This window comes from Hibiscus syriacus, unplaced genomic scaffold (genome assembly GCF_006381635.1).
Source record: "Hibiscus syriacus cultivar Baekdansim isolate YM2019G1 unplaced genomic scaffold, ASM638163v2 tig00111582_pilon, whole genome shotgun sequence".
NCBI classification, from domain to species: Eukaryota; Viridiplantae; Streptophyta; class Magnoliopsida; order Malvales; family Malvaceae; genus Hibiscus; species Hibiscus syriacus.
Window position 1 is genome coordinate 6,251,939 of NW_024063126.1, and position 19,029 is coordinate 6,270,967.

Here is a 19,029-nt window from a genome sequence, read left to right on the forward strand (position 1 = left end):
AATTTACATGGTGTCGATCCTCTTGTGGCCTGTCAGAGACGTAAGCAACATGAAGGTACAAGGTAGAAAGAATGGCGTGAAGATATGATTGTTCTAATCAAATCTTCAAGTGAGAGATTGTTGAAAAGTCAAATTCTTTGGCTATTAGCAGCCGGCGACTATCTTTTCCAAATTGGGCTGCTAAAATGGTTGAAAATTAGCAAGGTACAACTACACATTTAGTCATTATATTTTAGGGTATTTACAAATTAGTCCTTAAGTTTTAACTATAAATACCCTAGCTCATTTAGCTTCAAAACCATCCCAAAGCATTCTAGCTTTCTTCCAATACTAGAGAGAATTTAGATAGTTTCTTGAGAGTTGTTTTCTCCTTTTTATCAAGAGAGAATTATCATTGTTTTCTCCTTGGTCGATCGAGAGAAGTTGTAATTCCTATTTTCTCATTGTGAAATTCTTCTACCGTTGCCCGTGGTTTTTACCCTAAATTTTTTAGGGGTTTTCCACGTAAATTTTGTGTCTCTTTTATCTTCATTTTTATTTTCTCAAATTATCAGTTGCGATTTTGCTCTATCCGATAGCCGTCTTCCGCAACACCTTAAAAGTCGAAGAAGCTTCCTCAGTGGACCAAAATGATAATGGAACAAGTTTTGGGGATGCATTACTTAACTGTGTCAAGGATGCCACATTTTCAGCAGTCAAAGATCTTCAAATATTTGCTGGTGGAGTTGATATCATAAAATCCTAAGGGAGGCGCGCCATTGGCAATTCACCACCCTCTGAAATATAAATAAAAACATCCGTAGGAGCGCCGTTCATCTCTCTATTTTTCTCCAAATATTCTTGTTCTCTTTTCTCTATCATTCCAGTTTGTCGTTTTTCTTTTTCCCTAAACAAAATGTCCGAGATCCTTTACATTCAAGGTGGCCAATGAGGATGTAAACCTTGTAAGTCTCGGTGCTATTATTCTTCTTCTTCTCTCCGTTGTCTTTTGAGATATTCTCAGGTTTTGTTCTCTTCTATGTTGACGTCAGGGATTTCTCTGCTACTGGCTTTTTCTCAGCGGGCTTCTTTTTGGCTTTCGGCGCCATGTTTTATGGGAACGGAATAGGATTTGAAAGAATGTGATTTGTATCAAGAGATAGGGAATTGAGGGGGTTTGGTGGGGGGAGTTTTTTTATGGCTGTGATAGAAGCGGTAGTGGCGGAGGTGACATCTTCGAGGGGAGGAAATGGCGACGGATATTCGAAGGTTAAATTGGGAGCGACTGATGAGGTATCTGCTTTATCTCCTGATTTATTATTTTTGATGTTGTGGTTGGGTTACCCTTTTTCCTTCCCTATCTCTCCCCATATTTGATTCTTAATATTATAAAGAAAATAAATTGACTCAAGTTACTAATTCTTGGCCTTAATTTTTATGATCTTAGGGAATGACTTGCGGCGGGTGTGCTGCAAGTTTGAAGAGAATTAATTCTAGAAAATCAAGTAAGTCGTTTCTATGTTAGTTCTTCTGTCAATTCATTAGTTGCAGTTTTCGTTGTGTTATTGCATTGTCGTGCAACTCCGAGTATCCTCTGTAAATGTCAATCTTGCAACGAGACAGCTATAGTGTGGTCGGTTTCTGAAGCCAAGCTTTTACCAATTTGGCAAAAAGAAGTATGAGAGGCGTTAGCTAGGCAGGTGACCAAGTGTGGTTTTAGTTCTAACCTGCGAGGTAAGGAACACTCATATTTATCCCGTTGCAAAATTCTTTGTTGTTTGAATATGGATCTGCGTATTTCTTTTCACTTATTAGTGGATCATGTGATTGATTGTCATACTTCATTAATCCTGTGTACTGTAAAGTGTAAACTGCTTGTGCATGGACTGGTAACCCCTTCCCATTTGCTTTATATTTAATTTGATTTACTTTCTTTTTGCTAAAAGGTCAAAAAAGTGGAAATACTACTGACTTTAGGACTAACCAAGTATTTAGTCATTAGGCACTTAGATTAACAAAGATCTTGCTTACTAGGGTTCTATTCCGTCAAACATCATACTATAACAAAATGTGGGGTAGAACTATGTACTTAAGGATCCATTTCTAAAATTTGGTCTCATGCACGTTGCTCTTGGAGATTTTGAATTTCAGGTAATTGTTTGGCTACTTTGCAGGTAGTATTTATTAGTCAGTGATTTCTAACCATTGGTTGTGAACTTCCTCTCTTCTAGTAGCTTGAATTTATAATCTATTATCCCGCATGCATGATTATCAATCATGAGATGTTGATTAACATAAATATGTTAAATTTAATTTAATTTTTTATTTATATAATTTATAAATATAATAATATTTATATTTAAATTATAAATTATAAGAATATATTAAGTTTCATCATATAAATATATTCTGAGCTTGGAAGAAAAGCTTAAAAAGGAACATTCTCAGGTGAAACAAAGTGAAGATATTTCTATGGAAGCAGGTATGATCCAGTTCAAAGATGTGGCAAATGGTATTTCTGTTTCCTTTTAATCTTATCTTAAATTAATTTATTTATAGATTAAATTAAGTTAAATTAAATTGTGTTAAATTATTCTTAAATTAAGTTAAACTAAATTAAATTATATTAATTTATTCTCAAATTAATTTAGTATGTAAGTTGGTGGTGGTATTTGAGCCACGATCGTCTAATCTGCATAAGATGTAATATGATATATTCTTTTCTGGTGTATTACAGGAAGCATATGTTCATTATCCATTCATCCATATTTTTTTCTCTTAATTAGGTTCTTCTGGCTAATTTTCTGCTTCCTGAAGTGTAATATAAGCGGAAGCATTCTGACAAAGCGGGATTCAGATTCTTACCTATAACGGAAGGTGTTTCTTTTAGGAGACATGTTACTTGCAATTGTGTTTTGCTTGATGGTGCATACTAAAAAATTATGATAGTGTTTGCCAAACTTCTGTTGTAGCTGCTCCTAAGGCTTCTCCTCCTACAAGTAGTAATAATCCTAACCAAGCAGCTGCTCCCAATCTTAATAATTCAACATCTCGAAATCATCAAGTGGATGTGTTTGATAAATTTAGTCCCCACGGTTCAGTTTCAGGTATGAAGTTCTATATGATTTCAATGGTTTTTCTGTTCCAATTCTATTATCCGGATGGTCATAGTTGCCTTAAATTGTGAAACTTAGTTCATGTATTGTTCTTTTTTTTTTTTTTGACATGTCACCCTGAATAGTGTAATTTTCTGAGTTGTCCAAATATTAGGTTTGACATGCTCTGTTGTTTCACATTCTATTTTATTATTATTATTATTATTTATTTTTCATTTTCTAGGTTTTAGTGTATTTTCTATATGTGAATTACATGTTTCTTACCAAATGGTTAGTCATTTAAATAGGGATATTACTTTTTGAGAGCTAAAACTTTTGTTGTTATTATATACTTATGACAATTTTAAATTAATTATAAAATGTTAAATATTGTTTTGGTGACTAATTTCAGTTTTGATTTTTAAATGAAAACATAAAATCCTTGAACAACTTTGGATTGTCTTCATGAATGTAGAGTCATTCTTTCTAAATTTGCTAGTTCTAAATGTTTATTTTCTTCTCTATAATCTTCTCCATGTTTATTTTATAACATTAAGGGAAGACATAATCCATCTGAAAGCATGCAATTTTTGAGTGCATGTTTTCTTCAGGTTTATTTTTGCTAAATTTGATTTTGGAAATTTAAATGTTTCATTTTTCGCATAATGATTGCAGACATGATCTATTTTTAATTTTGTAACTGTAGAAACTAATTCCTTATGGATCATGTGGTGGTAAAATTGTTCCTCTGTTTACATATATATTGAATAGGGTTTGTGGTTGTGTTGATAATTCTTTTATCGACAGGTATGGGCTCTTTGTGTCTGTTAACCTTGTTCTCAGTTTACTGCAATACTGTAAGTGCTCTGATCAGAACAATTTGAATGTAGGTCTCTTATTTTGTGATTTTGTTGGCATGAATTATAAAGTTTTAAATTGTAATGTTCTGATCCGTTTTGTAAATACACTGCTTGAAGTTTATGAACATATATATATATATATATTTATATATATATATATATATATATATTATTTTAAATTATGACTTTTTAATATTTACCTTTCGTATGAGGGTTTCACCACAGAAATCAAAATAAGAGTTTTAAATATTTAACGGATTTTTAAAGAGACAAAGTTTTGAAAAGTTAGTGAAACACCTAGGATTCGTATCCGGGTCGGATACGGGTTGGGAGTGTTATACGAACCTAAACCAATATGATCATCAAGTATTATTCTAAGGGTGTGTTTGGTTCGCGGAATCTTACATTACCAAGGGGAATTTTTTTCTTCCGGAATTGTATTCCCACGTTTGGTTCACGGAATCTTACATTACCGGGAATACTCTTTTCCAAATAGTAGTATTTTTTGGTTAAAATGGTGGGAATGTCATTACCTCCAAATTTTTAGGTAATCTTAAATTCCCACCACTTTGGACAATAATACCTTTGGACTAATGAATTCTTTTTATAATGATCCTTCTAAATTCTTATTTTTTTATACTTTGCTCAAAATTATAAAAATAATAATAATAATATACAAAGAGTTTGATTTACTAAAATATTAATAATTTTGAGAATTTAAAATATTTTATATTTTTAATATTCAATATTTTACTATTTATAATTTTATGTGATGAAAAAATAGTATTATTGTAAAAATGTAATTATTTAAAATAATATTTTACTAACATAATATTATTTTTTATATATTAATATATTTTATATAAATAAATACGATACTTATGAATATTATTTAAAAATATAAATTTAATATACTAATTATACTAATTATATATTAAATATAATTTTTCCTCAAAAGTTAGATAGTATAACGATTAAAATATTTTTATGAATTTTCATTAAAATATTTATAAATTAATATTAAAGTTTAAATTTAAAAAATATATCTCAAGGATAATTTGGTAAAATATGCATCCAAGTAATCTTATATTTCTCCAATCAAACACTCTAATCTTACATTCCTACTAAACAAACCAAACAAGGTAATACAATATTCCCATAGTAATTTTACATTCCATAAATGTTATTCCCAAATGTAATCTTACATTCCTACTAAACAAACCAAACAAGGTAATACAATATTCCCATAGTAATGTTACATTCCAGTAATGTTATTCCCAAATGTAATCTTACATTCCGTGAATCAAACGCCCCCTAAAGGTAAGGAAGTCGAACATCAATTTATGTCTAGTTTACTTCAACCCATACATATTTCAGAGAGGATATGGAAGTGAGTAACTGTGGACTTTGTCCGTGGGTTACCATTGACTCTGTCGAGGAAAACTTTAGTCTGGGTTATCGTTGATCGTCTCATCAAGTCTTCTCACTTTATTCTAGCTCAAATTAATTATACTCTACGTAAATTAGCGAGATTGTGTATTTTGATAATGTTCGTCTTCATGGGGTTCCTCTACCTATTATTTTTTATTAGGACCTGAGGTTTATGTCACGATTCGTGAAGGCTCTTCATGAGGCTCTCGATACTCGATTAAACTTTAGTATAACTTATCATTCGTAGTCTGATGGTCAGTCTGGGTGGGTTATTCAGATTCTAGAAGATATGTTGATAGGATGCATTGTAGACTTTTTAGACAGTTCGGATGATCACTTATCGTTAGTCGAATTTGCCTATTACAACAACGATAAAACCAATATTCAGATGACATCATATAAGGTATTGTATAGTTATAGGAGTCAAACTCCATTATATTGGACTGATTTCAAAAAGTATAATATATAATCATTTTTATTTTTATTTAATTAAGATGTGATCACTTCGAGTTAACTGTCGTTAATAGTTGACAGATTATGTGACGTGGTAGTTAAATATTTTTGTATAATCACACATTTGATCTATGTATTTATATATTCTCTCAATTTATTCTTACTTTTAATAAATTAAAATAAATTTAATTCTTCAATCAAATTATGTTACGTGTTGTGCCACATGTCACTATTCAGATGGAGAACTAAATTTATTTTAGGGTAAACTATGCGAAAAGGCCCCTATATTTTCGACATGACCGACTTTGGTCACAAATTTAAAAATTAAGAAAAAATGGTCCCTAATGTTATCAATTTATCTGATTTTACTCCCTATGTCGTTAACTTTTTGTTAGCCCTTAACGGATACTGACATGGCAATTTAAAAATAATAAACAAATCCATAAGCCACCCGGCTGTAAGTGACGTGAAAAGAAAAGTTTTGCATATATATATTACAAGAAGCGATTAAGAATTAGAAACTAAAAACCCTAGCACCCATTTTCATAAACATGAAGAAACGAGAGAAAAGAGGCCGAAGAAGAAGAGACAGAAGAAGAAAAAGAAGAATGGAGGGCACAGCCAACGCCTTACTTTCACCAAGAAAGTGGTGATCTGAGCAATCACTGACCATATCAAACTGCCTAAATATGTTGGAAGTCTCCCCGGCTTTAGGCAACAAACTACCTTTATTTTCCTCAAATTCTTCGGCTTCCTGTTTTATGTTTGTTGTTTCAAATATCTGCAACTCACTCGTATCTTGTTCAGCGCACTGATGGCAAGTTTCCAATACTTCTTCCTCAAGAATAATATCATACTCTTTTGCATTGTGAGAAATACGACCAGATGAATCTTGGTTTATCAGTGAATTGGTACCAAGAGATCCAAGGATGCTAGAAGCAATGCCTGTGAAATCCAATAGCAGCTTGAGGACGGAAGAAGGGTGTAGGTACCCATGAGAATTTCCCGCCACTTTCATCAGAGTTATCGATATTTAGTTCAGTGAAGGGCATGATACAAGTTTTTTCATGTATTTGTGTGTGCATCTGCAAACAACCAAATAAGGATACACAGATTGACAGATAAGTTATGCAAAAAAAAAAATGCAAATGGAAATGAGAGAGAGAGTTGTATTTACCTTTCCTTTCTGGCTATCTGTATCTCATGCACAAAAACATCTTGATTAAAAACCTCAGTATTTTCTTCAAAGAGAACAGGAATTGTTGCTGAATCTTCGTATTTATCAATACGGTAAATTTCATATGGTGCAACTTGTGACAAACTCTAAATATAAATTCAAAGGGTGACGGATCTTTAATTGTGAGCTAAAAAACAGAATGTAGTCAACAAAAATGAGGTTCAAATATGTATGCATATGATTTGAATCAAGGAATAATTAAATATGTATGCATATGTATTGAATCATGGAATTAGGATGAAAAAGATTCAAACCTTTGTTGTAAGACCAGAAGTCCACTTCACCTCCACATCACCATCTTTAAACCCAATGACAATGTCGATACAGGATAGACAATATGCACTGGAATTCTCATTCTGATACGAAATCAAGTTTTTTCCTTCTGAAGAATTTTGAGAGATTTCGTGACCTTTATCAGCTCGATCACCAAACTGATTATGGACCACAATATCCCCAAAGCAATAAGAGTAATCTGGGTGCTCAACAAGTGTTGCGGAAGACGGCTATCGGATAGAGTAAAATTGCAACTGATAATTTGAGAAAATAAAAATGAAGATAAAAGATACACAAAATTTACGTGGAAAACCCCTAAAAATTTAGGGTAAAAACCACGAGCAACGGTAGAAGAATTTCACTATGAGAAAATAGGAATTACAACCTCTCTCGATCTACCAAGGAGAAAATAATGATAATTCTCTCTAGATAAAAAAGGAGAAAACAACTCTCAAGAAACTCTCTAAATTCTCTCTAGTATTGGAAGAAAGCTAGAATGCTTTGGGATGGTTTTGAAGCTAAATGAGCTAGGGTATTTATAGTTGAAGCTTAAGGACTAATTTGTAAATACCCTAAATTTTAGTGACTAGAGTTTGTAATTTGCCCATATAAAAAATCAACAATTTCTACACCTAATTTTCGGTGCCTACAATTGTTGACAATATTTTTTTTTCAAACCATGCACTTTCGGTGCATTGATTTTCAACAATCTCCAACTTGAAGATTTGATTGGAACAATCATATCTTCATACCATTCTTTCTACCATGTACCATCATGTTGCTTACGTCTTTGACAGGCCACAGGAGGATCGACACCAGGTAAATTTATCAGCGTTGATCGCCTTCGTCATGAAATCTGCTATGTTGTCTTTGGTATGGATCTTCTACATATCTATTGTCCCTTCTTCCACCTTTTCACAAATGAAATGATACTGAACTCGTATGTGTTTTGTCCTTGAATGAAATGCTGGATTCCTTGCTAGATGCAAGGCGCTTTGACTGTCACAAAATAGAGAGACATACTCTTGATTGTGCCAAAGCTCCTCCAATAGCATCTTCAACCAAATTGCTTCTTTACTGGCTTGTGTAGCTGCTACATATTCTGCTTCTGTTGTTGACGTAGCCACAACTGACTGCAATTTTGAAACCCAGCTTACAGCTCCACCAGCAACTTTGAACACATACCCTGTAGTAGATTTGCTTTTATCCAAATCCCATGCATAGTCAGAATCTACATACCCATTGATTAGTAAGTTTGATCCACCGTAACATAATGCAACATTTGAGGTCCCTTTGATGTATCTCAGGATCCTCTTTATTGTATTCCAATACTCTTTGCCTGGATTCGCCATGTACCGACTAACCACTCCCACTGCTTGTTCAATGTCTGGTCTTGTGCATATCATAGCGAACATCAAACTTCCCACTGCTGATGCATACGGTACTCGAGACATCTCCATCCTCTCTTCTTCACTGCTAGGACTCATACTGGAGGATAATTTGAAGTTAATAGGAAGAGGGGTAGAAATTGGCTTACAATCTTGCATGCTGAATCGTGACAAGATTTTCTTTAAGTAATTCTTTTGTGAAAGCCAAATCTTCCTATTACTTCTGTCTCGGTGAATTTGCATCCCTAGAATCTTGTTTGCTGATCTCAAGTCCTTCATTTCAAATTCCCTAGCCAATTGTGCCTTCAATTCTTCAATATGATCTTTGTTGGGTCCTGCAACCAACATGTCATCTACATACAACAGTAATATAACAAAATCGTTATCACCAGACCTCTTGAAATAAGCACAAGGGTCTGCATTAAGTCTGTTGTATCCAAGGCACATAATGAAGGAATCAAATCTCTTATACCAACACCTCGACGCCTTCTTTAGACCGTACAGAGATTTGTTCAACCTGCAAACCAAGTTCTTCTTTTCTTATTCTTCAAAACCTTCAGGCTGGAGCATATAAATCTCTTCTTCAAGATTTCCATGAAGAAAAGTTGTTTTAACATCTAGCTGCTCTAGATGTAAGTTCAATATAGCACACATTGCCAAAACTACACGAACTGTTGTTAGTCGAACTACAGGAGAAAATATTTCATTGAAATCAATACCTTCTTTTTGAGCATATCCTTTGACCACCAGTCTTGCACGATACCTCTCAACTTGATCGTCACCATTTCGCTTGATTTTGAAGACCCATTTGTTACCAATTGGCTTCATTCCTTGTGGTAGTGGCACAAGGTCCCATGTATTATTTTTATGAAGGGCTTCAATTTCTTCTTGCATCGTCATCATCCACAGTGAAGCATCTGAGTTGTTTATTGCCTCCTGGTATGTTGATGGCTCACCGTCCTCTGTTAAAAGGCAGTATGCAATATTACCTTCTATAACATAATCTGAGTGCCAATTGGGACGTCTTCACACACGATCTGATTGACGAGTTGTTGGAGCTTCAGAACTCTCTGGTTCTTGTTCATCATGTGCTGGTTCTGCTTCAGAAGATTCTCCTTGTTCAAACTCTTTTTCCACATGTATCTGTGTAGTCTCTGACTTTTCAATGCTATCATTGTCTTTTTTTCTTTGTAGTTTATCCTCTACAAAGATAACATCCCTGCTGATGATCACTTTGCGGGCAGTGGGATCCCACAAGCGATACCCCTTGACTCCATCAGCATACCCCAAGAATTTGCATTTCCTGGATTTTGGATCCAGCTTTGAGATTTCTTGGGAGTTGTACATCACGTACACAATACTTCCAAATATATGGAGGTTTGAATAATCAGCTGGTTTACCAGTCCACATCTTCATTGGTGTCTTCAGCTCTATTGCAGTTGATGGAGCTCGATTCACCAAATAACAGGCGGTATTGACTGCTTCTGCCCAGAATGATTTTTCTAGGCCTGCGTCCCTCAACATTGCTCTTGTTCTTTCTAACAAGGTTCTGTTCATCCGCTCTGCCACTCCATTTTGTTGAGGAGTGTTCGCCACTGTGAACTGTCTTTTGATGCCTTCTTTCTTGTAAAAGTCATCAAATTGTTCGCTTGTGTATTCTCCTCAATTATCTGTTCTGAAACACTTGATCTTATTTCCAGAATCAAGTTCCACCCGCGCTTTGAAGTTTTTGAAAGTTGAAAACACGTCTGACTTCTTCTTAATAGGGTGCACCCAACATCTCCTGGAGTAGTCATCAATAAATGAGACAAAGCATTTTGCTCTGCCTAGGGATGTAACTGGTGCTTTCCATACGTCAGAGTGAACCAGTTCTAGAACACTTTTGCCTCTAAAATTTGATGTGTTGAATTTCAACCGGTGCTGCATAAAGTAAGTGATACCTTTGTTAAGCCTGTAAGTAGCTTTTGCTCCACAAGGACTTTCATTCCTTGTTCTGACATGTGTCCAAGTTTCTTATGCCATAGCATTGCAGAGTTTGAACTACATGAGGCAACAGAGGCTTCTGCTTCTAACAATGTCTCTCCCTTCAGCATGTACAAGTTTGCAGCTATCTTTTCACCTTTCAGCACCACAAGCGCTCCACGGTACACCTTCATGATTCCTTTCCGTGTTTCAATCTTGCTAGCATTATTATCCAACAATCCGTAGGATAATAAATTTTTCTTCAGACATTTCACGTGCCGCACATCTCGAACAACTTTAATTGTTCCATCATACATCTTCAATTTGATGGTTCCCACGCCAACGATCTCTAAGGCATGATCATTGCAACTATACACAGATCCTCCTGAGACAGGTTCATAATGATGGAACCATTCTCTTCTTGAGGTCATGTGATATGTTGCTCCCGAATCAATGAGCCATATATCTGCAAATCGTTTTCTTCCTTCCACGGTGGTTGACGCTTCACAGCATAGAGCATCTCCATCATCTGAAGTGTTTGCGGTATTGCCTTATGGATTGGAGTTTTTATTTAGACTCCAACAATCCTTCTTCAAGTGACCCTTCTTTCCACAGTTGTAACACTTTAAATTCTTCTTTCTTCTCGACTTCGATCTACCATGTTTGTGACTGCTGCTTTGGCCACGTTCTGTTGATCTCCCTCTCATCGTTGTCATCGTTGTCAACGTTTCTGCTTGTTGCAGATTTACTTGTCTGTCTTCCTTGTTCTTGCGCCAATTTTCTTCTTGTAGAACAGCAGCTGCAACGTCATCGAAGACTAGACTGGTGACATTACTATTTGTCAAGTTGATAATGAGTTGATCATATGAATCCGGTAGACTTTGAAGTAGAAGTTCAGCACGTTCTTGTTCTCTTATTTTACAGCTTAAGGATGTAAGCTGAGAAAATAAAGTGTTCAGTGTATTTAAGTGCTCCGTCACTGAAGTAGATTCTGGCATACGGAGAGTGTACAATTTTCTCTTAAGGAAAATTTTATTGTGCAACGATGTGGCCTCGTACAGTTTGGTGAGATGATCTCATATCTCCTTAGCTGTCTTCTTCTCCTCAATACTTGACAATACTTCATCTGCTAATACTAGATGAAAGTTTGCCATAGCATTTCCGTCCATTTCGATCCATTTGTTGTCGTCTGTGAAATCTACTGGCCTTTCGCTGATAGCCGCTAGACACCCGTCTTTCCTTAGGATGACCTTCATCTTCAATTTCCACAATGAGAAATTTCTCCCATTGAATTTTTCAATATCAAATTTTGTTGCCATAGCTTCTTCTACGGATAGCTCCCACTATTTCCCTATCGTGAATAGTTCTCTGGAACCTTCAAAGAATGGGTAATAACCTCTTATTTTCTTATGTTGGAGGATCCACCTTTTGGTGGCAACCACAAAGATAATAAGCAGATATTACACACTCTAATCTAGCTCTGATACCAATTGTTACGGAAGACGGCTATCGGATAGAGCAAAATCGCAAGTGATAATTTGAGAAAATAAAAATGAAGATAAAAGAGACACAAAAATTACGTGGAAAACCCCTAAAAATTTAGGATAAAAACCACGGGCAACGGTAGAAGAATTTCACTATGAGAAAATAGGAATTACAACCTCTCTCGATCTACCAATGAGAAAACAATGATAATTCTCTCTAGATAAAAAGGAGAAAACAACTCTCAAGAAACTCTCTAAATTCTTTCTAGTATTGTAAGAAAGCTAGAATGCTTTGGGATGGTTTTGAAGCTAAATGAGCTAGGGTATTTATAGTTGAAGCTTAAGGACTAATTTGTAAATACCCTAAATTTTAGTGACTAGAGTTTGTAATTTGCCCATATAAAAAATCAACAATTTCTACACCTAATTTTCGGTGCCTACAATTGTTGACAAATTTTTTTTTTCAAACAATGCACTTTCGGTGCATTGATTTTCAACAACAAGTTCATAAGAAGTAACAGATTCCTCTATCTGAATTCTGATCAGCATTAAAACCATTTATTTGATTCACATGCATGTTTCTCCACTGCACTTTAACAGTTCGTTCTTTAGCATCCACACCCCATTTTTGACTATTGTTGATGGTTACTTTTTCCAGGACAAATTGACGAGGCCAAAATTCATGGGCATTCACGACACCAACAGGAACTAAAGGTTGTGAATCTAATTCTAAACCCAAGGTACCATCTTGCCACACAACATCAACCTTGGTCCTTGTCTTAATGATTGCAAAGATCTCTTCCAATCTTGAATGCGGGTTTCCTCTTTCAAATCCTTTATCTAGTTTCCAGTAATATCTAGTTATACCATAAGTTGATGGAGAAATTCTTCAGTAGTCCCATTGTGGTCAGCCAAAGAAAGCATACACCAGTCACCAAGTTGCCAATTTGCATGGGAAAAACATGGCAACAAAATCAAGTCTTTTGCCTTTTGCAATCGCGAGGGAGGAGAGGCACTTAAATCATGATCAGCGTGAGCAGAGGAAATCCAATCAACATAGACGAAACCTGCATCCACACCTGAAACGGTTCCTTCATCCTGATCTCCACTCCAGGTACCACGTAACCATCTAGTTGATCGAGAAACTTTCGAAGGCACAACCTTTAATCTCTGACCTGGATAATATCGATATTGTGAGTCAACGATTATGTTGGGAGAAACTATTTTAGCAGACTGAGATGAACCTTAATCCTTCCTACCCCATCTGATTTTCACTCAAGAACCCACACAAAGAAGAGTTTTTTACTTCGAAACCCGGATTCCAGAAAAATCCAAAAAATTAAAGGAAGAAAAACCCTTTGTTTTTTCAAAGAGAAAATCAGCTTTTTGATATCTTTTGGGTTTGATTAAATGAATCCAAGGAAGAAAAATCCCTCGTTTTTTAATTCTGTTAATTAAATTCATTTAATTAAAATGATTTTAATTCACTTAATCGGGTACATTAAGTGACGATGAGAAAGGTTAATGACATTTAAAATTATGGATATACCACGTGTGGTATAGCTGATTGACTGACGTGATTTTTTTTTTAATTTTTAATTGTCATGTCACACATCCGTTAATGGGTTAACAGATTGATAACGTCTGAGGGACCATTTATACTAAATCGATAATGTTAGGGACCATTATTATACTAAATTGGTAATGTTAGAGACAATTATTATATTAAATCGATAATGTTAAGGATCATTATTATACTAATTTTAAGGATCATTATTATACTAAATAGATCAGATAAAGACATTTTCCCTTTAATTTTTAAATTGGTGAACAAAGTCGGTCATAACGAAAATATAGGGGATTTTTTCATAGTTTACCCTTTATTTTAATGTAATATATTTATTTCCCACCAATTAAAGGGTGACACGTGTCATACACTGACTGAAAGAAAACAAAGTAAAGCAAATTGAGGCCAAATGGATTTGAAACTAGGTTACTTGAGTGTCGCGGCCTTTTTCGGGTGGGCCCGGAATTGGGTTTCGACTTGAAAAATGGGTTAGAGCCGCCACCGATCATTTTAAAAAAACTTAGGCTGATCAGACACCATCTTACATGATCTGCGTTTTACCAGAAATGTGTCAGATTCGAGAGTCAGTTACAGTCAAGGAAGGATTAACACCCTTGTACTGCCCTTTCGGTACCAATTAATTTGTCGGTTGTCTTAATCGCGAGAATTAAAAATTAAATTTAAAATTTAAGAACCCGATTCAAATTACTTACATTTGATTGGTTGAAAGTATCCCTAAAAAGTCGAAAATATTAGATAAGAAATAATAAATAAATATTAAATAAATGAAAGGGAAAAATAGTAATAAAATAAAAAATAAAAAATAAAAGTAAAAATAAAAAAATAAAACAATATTAAATAAATCAAGGAAGAAAACATAAAATAAAATAAAATAATAAAAACATTAAAAATAAAAATAAAAAATGTTAAATAATACAGGCACCCTAAATGCAAATAACCCATAAATCATATACAAGACTAAAATAAAATAAACCTGTAACATAAAGAAACAGTAATTAAACCAACTGCCAAACAGTGACTAAAATAGAATATACATAAATTTTGTGGCCAAATTGAACATTAATGAAAATATCATAACACCAAAAATCAATGACTAACATGCAATAATTACAAATATTATGGCCAAAGTTAAATAATAATAATAATAACATAATGTGTAATAATATGATTAAATCATAAAAATTGAAAATAAAGTACCCGAAATTAAATAAAATAAGACTTCATTTAATAGTTAAACCATGAAACTACAAAGACAGAGGGGCTAATAATGTAATTATCACATGCTCCAAAAAAAAACGCAGAAGTCCTAGCCAAAACGGTGTTGTTTCAAATTTGGTATTTAAACCTAAAAATCGGGTTTTCTTTCTTCACATTTCTCGTTTCATTTGGTTTTTAATCAGAGAAGAGAGAGAATATAATAATTCTCTCAACTCTCTCTTCGTTGGGGAAAAGCCGCCGTTCACCGGCGTCGACCTACGGCGGCGCACGGTAGTTCACGGTGGCCGAAGTGACCCAACCCTTTTCAAAAGATTTGCCTTCCCTTCCTTAAGCCTAATCTCAACTTATTTTAGCCTACAAACCCCCTTAAAATCGTAGATCTGAGTTTTACCTCTCAGAGATTTTTAGAAAAACAACGACCTGGGCTTCCTAATGCTCCAAACGATGGTAAGAGTTCTCTCTTTTTCTCTTTTCTTTTATTTTCTTTGAATGGTTGTCGTTCGTCCCCTTGCTTGCTGCCATTGGGTATGTATTTATAGTGCTAGAGTCCTATTTTCAATTCGGTTTTAGACTCCCATTAGGACTGAAATTACTGGTTTGTTGAGAGTCTGACTTGGTTATTTTCTGTTTAAATTTGGTGCCGAGAACTTCGGGTTGTTGGAAGCAGCTGGAACAAGTGTGAGGACTCTTGGATTGGTCGGCTGGTGCGGCGTTGGAATAGGGGGCCTTAGGGTTTTGGACCCTAATCAATTCGAGTCACAACTTGGGTCGATTCGGGTCTGAATCGGGTTTCGGGTCGGGCTCCAAATTGATTCTGGATCTTTACTGTTGTGGACCACTACTGGGTTCGGATTTGTAGTTGTTGTGGATGGCTTGTATCTAGGCTTTTGGGCCTGACTTATTTATAATATTGGACCTTGTACAAAAATAAAATATGTAGTGTAAATGTATGTACCATATTATATAATATAATTATAATGACATAAATCAATATGTAATATAAACATATTATATAACAGTATGATCATAATAATATAAATCGAATCGAGCCGAACGAAATTAGGTGTCTACATTGAGAAACCATGCAAATGCTCAATCATTGAGCCAAAACAAATGTTTGAATTTTAGTATATAAATACTTAACTTAAATTCATAATATTTTATATGTATTAACTTTAAAAAAACTATTTTTTATGATAACTTATTAAATATATTTTATTATTAATTTAATTTAAAATATTATATTTTTATTTTTATTTAAAACTATATTTTATGTTAAAATATTTTGAAGTTAAGATAAGAATAAAGTATATTTAATAATTTAAAGCAATGCTATAATATATTTAGTAAATTAAGATAAAATATAGGGTAAATTATGCGAATAATCCCCTTTATTTTTTATCTGACCGACTTTAGTCATCAATTTAAAAATTAAAGGTACAAGTTATCGATCCGTTCAATTTTAGTCCCTAACGTTATCGATCCGTTCAATTTTAGTCTCTCAATCGTTAACTCTCGTTCGATTTTAGTCCCTCAGCTATGTCACATATTCGTTAAGGGTTAACAACAAAAGGAATTAAACCAGACGGACCGATAATGTTAGGAACCATTTACCCCTAATTTTTAAATTAGTGACCAAAGTCGGATAGACCAAAGTCGGATAGACCCTAAACAAAAGGGACTATTCATATAGTTTACCCTAAAATATATACTTTGAAAAGTTAAAATAATAATAAAATATATTTTTAAAATTTCATATAAGAATAAAATATATACTTTTAAATTGAAATGAAATTAAACTATTTTAAAATTAAGTTAATAATAAAATATATTCAATAAGTTAATATAAAAAATATTTCTTAAAGTTAATATATATAAGATATTATGAATTTAAGTTAAGTATTTATACACTAAGATATAAAATATATATATAATGTTGTCTATTTTAGACCAAGCATTGGTCTTGGCTCAATAGTTGTGTACATGTCACACCCTAATTTTTAAATTAAAATATAATTAGTTAATTAAATATTAATATGAGGACCAAATTGCATAGTTTTGAACTTTAAGGGTTGATTCGTAAGTTTAATGATTTTAAATGATTATTAAAAAAAATTAATTTTCTCAGATTTTCAGTGTGGGTCACTTGGGTGGCCCTAATATGACATCTCGGGTCAGATCGGGTCACCCGTATCGGTTTGAGGGTGTTACAATACATGCTTGGTTTTCAAACGGACCTAGGTTTACATCCATTTAGCCCCAATTTTGCTTTGCTTTGTTTTCTCTCAACATGAGGGTGACATGTGTCACCCTCTTATTGGTATAAAATAAATATATTTAATTAAAATAAAGTTAGTCCTCCAGTTGAATGCTGACACGTGACACCAGTGGCATATGACATCATTTGATTGGAGGATTGAATTTATTTTAATTTATTAAAAGTAAGACTAAATTAAGATAATATATAAATAACAATGACCAAATGTGTGATTATACTAAAATATCACATCACCTAATCTGTTAATCCTTAATGAAAGTTAACCTGTGGTAACCACATCTTAATTAAATAAAAATGAAAGTGATTATATATTAATTAAATAAAAACGAAAGTGACTATATATTATGTTTTTTGAAATTTTGAGAAAAAGTGTTAAACACAAACATAAGTGATCAATCGTGTAGTTAACCCAAAGATAAAAATTAATTATAATTTTTTTTGTTTCTAATGCAACACGATCCATTTAAAACGGCAAATAAAATGCGTACTCAAAAACAATTATTTGAAATAAAAAATATATTATTTCTGTCCCACTAAATGTGTCTCTTATTGACTTTTTAAAAGTAAAAAAAATTTAAACTTTGACTATTATTAATTTAAATATTTTAAATAATTAATTTTTTATAAAATATATATTTAAAAACTACATGATTTAAAATTTTTAAAATATTTTTTTTATATTTTTATCAATAGTAAATTTTAAATAATAATGAATTAAAGTTAAAAAAATTTGGCTAAATAAAATCAGCAATAGACCGTTTTAATGGGATACAAGGAGTATACTTTCTTTTTAAAAAAAAGTAAAAAAATATTATAAGAAAGCGCCTTCGAATCGAACTCTTAGTCAAATTTGCTTGTAATGGGTTTTTTTCTTAACAGTAGAGAGGCAAAAGCTAGAATCAAGAAACTAGAGTTTTATAATGGGAGGACCATGACAGTCCCTTTGGAGGCAGTCATCTAGGTGCGGCCGAGGAGATAGGAGTATTTGTAATGAACCATTCAGTCTAGGGTCGAGTTTGGCTATGGAATCCGCGACATTGTTTGCTTCACGACGAATAAGAGTGTAGTCCACCATCCAAGCTTTGCACGCCATTCTTGAGATTTCACAAACAAGAGCCATCGAATTATCACCGACGTCAATGGAGGTAATAAGCTTCAGAGCAATCTGTTTGGCATTGAATACGTTCAAATCCATAATTTCGAATGACCTAAAGACCAACAAGAATAACCCAAAGCTCTGCATGAAGCGGTTGAAAAGTCCCCAGATATTTATGGAAGCTCTGCAGAGTAAATGGTTATTTTGTCATCTATCTTTTTTAAGTATTTTATTACTTAACGTTTTAGTTTTTTATCAAAACAAATCATGTTGAATAGAAGTTGTTATTTGATAAAAAGTTAACGTATATTATTGACGTGATATTTTTATATTTGTTTAATTAATGTTTTAATATTTACAACGTCATCCAAAATAATAATATAACATATAACATGTGTTATGTCACAAAAAAATGATGACATGATATATGTAACATTATAAAAATGATAATATATCATATATCATGTCAGTAATTGTACATATGTAAAAATGCCACGTCAATAACATGGATTGATTATTAATCAACTAATAATTTCCATTCAACTAGATTTGTATTAACTAAAAATTAAAATATTATTAGATAAAATGTTCAAAAAAAAAAGAAGTTAGCCTTTGTTATGGGTAATTTTATTATTATGTTTTAAAGAATTAAAGTTATTTGGGTACAATTTTAATTAAAAAAATTAA

The 19,029-nt window shown here is 33.2% G+C and overlaps 1 pseudogene; it reads right to left on the minus strand.

Annotated features, from left to right (window-relative positions):
- Window positions 1-6,332: 6,332 nt before the first annotated feature.
- Window positions 6,333-18,441, minus strand: LOC120165397 (annotated as a pseudogene).
- Between the last annotated feature and the right edge of the window lie 588 nt (window positions 18,442-19,029).